This window comes from Gopherus flavomarginatus, chromosome 18 (genome assembly GCF_025201925.1).
Source record: "Gopherus flavomarginatus isolate rGopFla2 chromosome 18, rGopFla2.mat.asm, whole genome shotgun sequence".
NCBI lineage: Eukaryota > Metazoa > Chordata > Testudines > Testudinidae > Gopherus > Gopherus flavomarginatus.
In genome coordinates, this window is record NC_066634.1 from 24,757,737 (window position 1) to 24,763,669 (window position 5,933).

Genomic DNA, 5,933 nt, shown 5'->3' on the forward strand with positions numbered 1-5,933 from the left:
GGGAAGTGGCCCAGGCCAGCGAGCCCTGCAGCTGGCTGGGGAAAGGAGGCTGGAGACACAGCCAGGTTCTAGCCCAGAGCAGAAAGGGGCAGGCGCTCCCCAGCCATTGGCTGCAGCCAGGCCGACATCAGAGTCCGTGGGATTGTGCGAGTGTGTGTGAGAGTGTGTGTGTGTGTGTGTGTGTGTGTGTGTGTGTGTGTGTGTGTGTTTTCACGGCCCCTTACGGGATCCAGATATTACTTACTGTCCATGCTCTGCCCTTAAAGGGCCAGGGGCAGCTCTGGCCCAGAGGCAGGCTCCTTTCTCGGCCAGGTTGCAGGGAGGCAGGCGGGCAGGGCCTGGGGTGGCTGGGCAACTTCCCCCATGCCAGTGCCCAGCCCCCTGAGCTGCGGGCATGAGGGCAGGGCACGGAGACCCCCTGGCCACCCTGCACCACGGGACTGCAAGGACCTGGCAGCCACTTCCTGGGAGCCACAGTAAGGGCTGCTGGGACCCCACACCCTGAACCCCCTTCCACACCCCAACCCTGTCCCCAGCCCTGAGTTCTCTCCCGCATTCCAACTCCATCCCCAGCTCTGAGCCCCCTTCAATACCCAAACTCCCTCCCAGAGCCCACACCCTGCAACCCCCCTCACAATCAATCCCATCCCCAACCCTGACCCCCCCACCCCAAACCCCTCCCCCCTCCCCCCCACACACCCCAACCCCATCCCCCTCCCTGAACCCTCTCCTGCACCCCAAACCCCTCACCACCCCTGTACCCCAAACCCCTCATCTCCAGACGCACCCAGAGCCCTCACCCCCCTGCACCCCAATCCCCTGCCCCAGCCCAGCAAAAGTGAGTGAGGGTGGGGGAGAGCAAGAGAGGGGGGCTGGAGCAAGCGGGGGCGGGGCCTCAGGCAGGGGTGTTTGGTTCTGTGATTAGAAAGTTGACAGAAGCCCCCCCCCCCCCCTAAATTCCCAGTTACCCCAAAGCCAGCAGAACCCCATCTGCTCTGGGCTCCCCCAGCATCCAGACCTCCTCCCTGGCTCCCAGCTTTGGCGTCTCTTTCACCAGGTGTAGCCCCGGATGCCCCCCTTGGCCCCCCCCCACGTTTGCCTTTAGGAGCCAGGACGTGCCCAGCACGGCCCCAGATCCGACACAGGCAGAGGGCAGCCCCTCCGGGGAGGCAGCAGCTGGGCCCAGCCAGAGCCCGCGGCCAGGGAGACAATGACCCACGGTGCCTAGGCTCGAGCCCAGCCAGGGGTTGGTGTTTTTAGGGCCCTGCTCCAGGGCACAGCAGCCTGTGGCTGAGTGCCAAGGGAGTTCGTTTGCGCTGTTGCAGGTTGCCCCTACCCAGCCCCCGTGTCCATGGTGCAATGTGCGACCCAGTCGGGCCAGCCGTGCTGCACACCGGGGCAAGCGTCCGTGCGAGGGAATTTCTGCTGCTCACCGCACAGGGCCCCGCACTGAGCTAACCTCGCTTGGCAGCTCCCGAGAGCCCTGCTGGCAGCATCACATCAAGCCTTCAGCCGCCCGGCAGAACCAGTCCGAGCACAGGGCCTCTCCACGCGCTTTATAACCCGCCACTCCCCAGTTCTCAGGGTGGGGGAAACTGAGGCAGGGGTCAGGACACAAGAGCACACTCCTGCCTACAGTGACGGGGGGTGGAAGACGGTGCCATTTCCATCACACCCATGCAACGCACTAGTGAGGTGACTGGTTAGCATTGTGCACCGCTGGGCCCAGGGGCCCCAGGTGCAGAGACGGAGAGGGAGGAGGGGTCTGCCACCTTGGCCGGGACCGCAGGTGTTGGGCCCCCCAGCGGCAGCAGAGCAGGGCAGTAAATGCACAAAGAAGGTCTGTCCCAGGCAATCCACACCCAGCCGCACCTGCAGCCTCGGGGAAGCTCCCAGGTGAGGAGCCAGAAGCTGCTGAACCCCAGGAAGGGCTGGGACCCGGAGTTCGGGGCTGCACTCCCAGCTCTGCCAGGCTCCCCTTCCCCGCCCTGGGGCTCAGCATTGCTGGCAGCGGGGCAGGAGGAGCCCCCAGATGGCTGCAGGGCCAGGGCCTTGCCCTCCCCCTAGGCCTTGGCTTACCACGCCGAGCAGCCAGGGCCCAGGCGGTGCGGAGAGCCTTGCCGAAGCAGTCGCACATCTTCCCGCCGCTCCGTCCCCAGCCTGGCCACGGCCCCCTCTCCCCAGCACCCAGCTCCCGCAGGCTAAAGCCCCCTGCACGCAGCAGTGAATGGGCCGCGGGCCCAGCAGATTAGCGCAAACCCGCCGTCAGCACTTCCACACAGCACCGGCCCATTGTTCTCCCCTCCCTGCCCAGGGCGGATTTGACAAGGGAGACAAGTTAAAGCCCCTGGCTACGGTGCTTGGGTGGCACGGGGGGCAGGGAGGCAGGGCGAGCGCCAGGCCACCGAAGGCTGAGCTGGGCTACAGGCGGGTGCTGGAGGAGGCACTCGCTTTGTTGAGAATAGAACCCAGGAGTCCTGGCTCCCCATCTCAGCAATACCCCCCGCCCCCCAACAGCCAGCTCTAACCGCTAGGCAATGCAAGCGCAGCATTCGGCCACCTCAGGGCACCAGCAGAGCCCCGGCCACGTGCAAAGGAGAAGCCAGCGGAGCCGGACAGGACGTTCTTTGCCCCTCTGGTGCAATACGCCCCGACAGCAGCAAGGGTCAGTCTCAGGGGAGTGTGTGTGGGGGGGTGTCCTGCTTTTCCCGGCTGGCCCCAGCATGGCCTCCCGGGGCCGTGTCCGAGCAGCACCTTGATCTATGCACCCTCGTCAGCACCATGCAAACAGCAGGTCTCGCAAGGCGTTAATTAAAGTGCAATTGGCTGCTCCCCGGCTAGGCAGAAGGACTGGGTAGCAGCAGCGCTGGTGTGCAGGGACCCCGGGAGCTGGAGGGGAGCCCAGGCCCCAGCAGCTGCCCATCGGGGACCAAACAGCCCTGCAGCGGGAAGGCTTTGCGCCGAGGCAGGAGGAGGCGTGAAGGGCAGAGACGCTGCATCGGGCCTGGGGACGGCTTGTGCGGACACTTGTCTGACTCTGAAGCAGAAAGGAAGAGATCAGCCCCCAGCCCCCACTGGAGATTGGCTCTGGCCCCACGATACCAGAGTGCAGCTTGGTGGGGAGCCCCTGGCCCCCCCCAGAGATCGGCCCCAGCCCCGCAATACCAGAGTGCAGCTTGGTGGGGAGCCCCTGGCCCTCGCTGGAGATTGGCCCCACGATACCAGAGTGTGGCTTGGTGGGGACCCCCCGGCCCCTGCTGGAGATCGGCCCCCAGCCCCCGACTAGAGATCTGCCCCTGGCCCCCAAAGCCCAGGTCCCTCGGGTCACTGAGCGAAGAACACGCCTCTTGTCTCCCAGCAGCACCCAGTGTCACCGTGAAGACAAGGTCCCGCACGGGCTGCAGGAACTGGGTGGGTTGGCCCAGCACTGTCGGTGACTAGCACTGGAATTGGGCTGAGAGAGGAAGTTTGACCTGAACCCAGCACCCCTGGCGGAGAGGGAATGTAGGCTGGGGGGAGGGGGTGCGCTGAGAATCAGGACTCCTGGGTTCCATTCCCAGCTCTGCCAGCAGTCCCGGGTGCCAGCAACCCCAGGGGGCGGGAGGGTCTCTCCTTCTCTGAGCACCTGGTTTCGATCCTACTGAGACAGGGGGAAGGGACCCCGCAGCGGCAGGCAAAGCAGGTCTGGGGCTCCGCCTGAGATTCCTGTTTGCAAAAGAGGAGAAGCTACGAACTAAAGACCAAAGTTCTCCCAAGCGGTGAGTGATTCTGGAGAGGAGGTGCGAGGTGCCCAGGTCGCCCCAGCCGGGACTCAGCCCTGCCCCAGGCACCAGGCTGCTCACAAGGGAGATGGTTGGGCTCTGCTGAGTCACACCCAAGGGCCGGGCTGTCGGCCCTCGACTGCCCACGCTGCTCCGCGCAGGTTCTCAGGCTCTGGGTTCTCAGCACTGCCCAAGATAGCGCCCGGACGGTGCCCGGTTCTGCTCCGAGGGGCGCTAGATGGAGAGCCCCCTTTGAAGCACAGCCCACCCCACCCCCGATCCCTGCAGGTAAGAGGTTGTTTGTGCCCCTTTCTCTGGGAACGGGTCAAGCACTGGGAGAGGGGCCCTGCCCAGCCATTGTAAACACAGGACATCCTCCTCCTGGAGCGGCTTCCGCCAGGAGACAGCCTCTGGAAAGCCCCAGGACCGGGCCCAGCTGCACCGGACGCTTCCCTCAATTCCCCAGCTCCAGCAACGTCCCTTCTTCACAGCCTCAGAACCCAACCTCCGTCCCTGAGATCTGGGTTCAGAGTCCCGGCTCTGCACCCACCTGGGGCCTCTGTTCACCCCCTAACACGGGGCTGCGCCTCCCTGGGTCTTTATTTCAGTGCTAAGCTTTTCGGGCAAGGGCAGTACGGGACTGGTGCCCCGTTCGAGCCCAGACAGTTCACCCACATTCAAGGGCGAGCAGGTTATTTTGGTTCAGAAGAGAAGCTGATGGAGGAGCCGGGTGACAACGCTCTGGCAACGCCTGTTCCCTAACACAGGAAGAATAAAACACCAGGACATGACATGAGCAAAGAGCTTCAAGCCCCTTCCCAGCCAGCACTCTGCCCAAAGGCGCTCTCAAGGGCTTGCCGCAGCTTCTCCCACACAGATACCACCCCCCCCAGGGAAAAATAACCAGCTGCTAAACCCTCTCTGCTCAGGTTTGCCTGTGCTTGGGCTAGAGGCTGCTATTGTTTTAGCTACTTGGAGCTTATTTATTTCTGACCTTTCTCAGTAACGAAGGGCAGCTGTTACGCCGGGTTTCAATTAAGTTTAACGCAATTCAGATCACCATCTATGTACAGCACCTATTTCCATGGAGCCCGGGTGTCCAACGGGTACCTGTCCCACCACCAGTAATGGACACACACCTCGCACCATTGTGTGCCACACACCAAGCACACTCAGGGCCGTGCAAGCCAGCCCTGCTCTGAAGAGACACTCTGCCGCCCTTCCCCTGCCATGGGCAGCGATCCCAGCACACACTCAGTCACCGTCCTTCTTCTGAAGGCTCCCCACAGCACGGTCAGTTCCAGCTGTGCCGCTCAGCGCTGGACGTGACGCCTAGTGCTCCGCGCCCTCGAGCCAGGCCTTCCGCCGAGAGGCAAGCGCCACGTCACTCCAGCACCAGGCAGCGGACTGCGGCACATCTTGGGCTTTGTGCTTTGCAGAGAGGGCAGGTCCTTACCCGCGAGGCTCAGCGGGGGGAAGCAGCTTGTCCCCGATTCCCCTGCAGGACAGCAACCAAGCTGGGAACGGAGCCCAGGCGTCCGAGACCCTACCTCTCCTCCCTCACTCCTTTGAGAAGCACTTTGTGGAGGTCCAGTCTGTAAGTCCCTCCGGCCCCAAGCCGCCATGCGCCCTGGGCAGTTGTTCCCACCCGCCAGGCGTGTGTAATGAGCAAGAGACGGGAAAACAGGAAGCAGGCCCTTGGGTCTGCCCCAACCCCCCTGTTTAACACTACAGCCACGTGCCAGCCTGGCAGCCCCTGCAGAGACCCCCCGCGAGCGCCACTAGGCTGGGCACCCTGACAACCAAACAGGGCCCTGCCCTGTCCCCACACACTGCAGCTCCCACTGGGCATGGTCTGTGGGAAGCCACCGCCCAGGGCAGTGGAGGAGCTGCCAGGTGTCCCGTCACGGCACCGAGAGCACCCCCCCGGCAGAGGGAGTCATTCGTGAGGGTCTCTGCAGCCTCAGCCCCTTCCGGCACCCCCAGAGCCCTGCCCTGCCCTGCCCTGCCGCCAAGGTCGGTCCGAGGAGACGGGTGTCTTGCCACAGGGGCGGGCAGGAGGCTGTTGAGACCCTGGTGCCGGTTGGCCCAGGCCAGCATGGCAGGATCACAGCACGTGCCGCACCCCGGGACTGGGGAGAGCTAAGAGGGAGCAGCTGGCAAACATCCCAC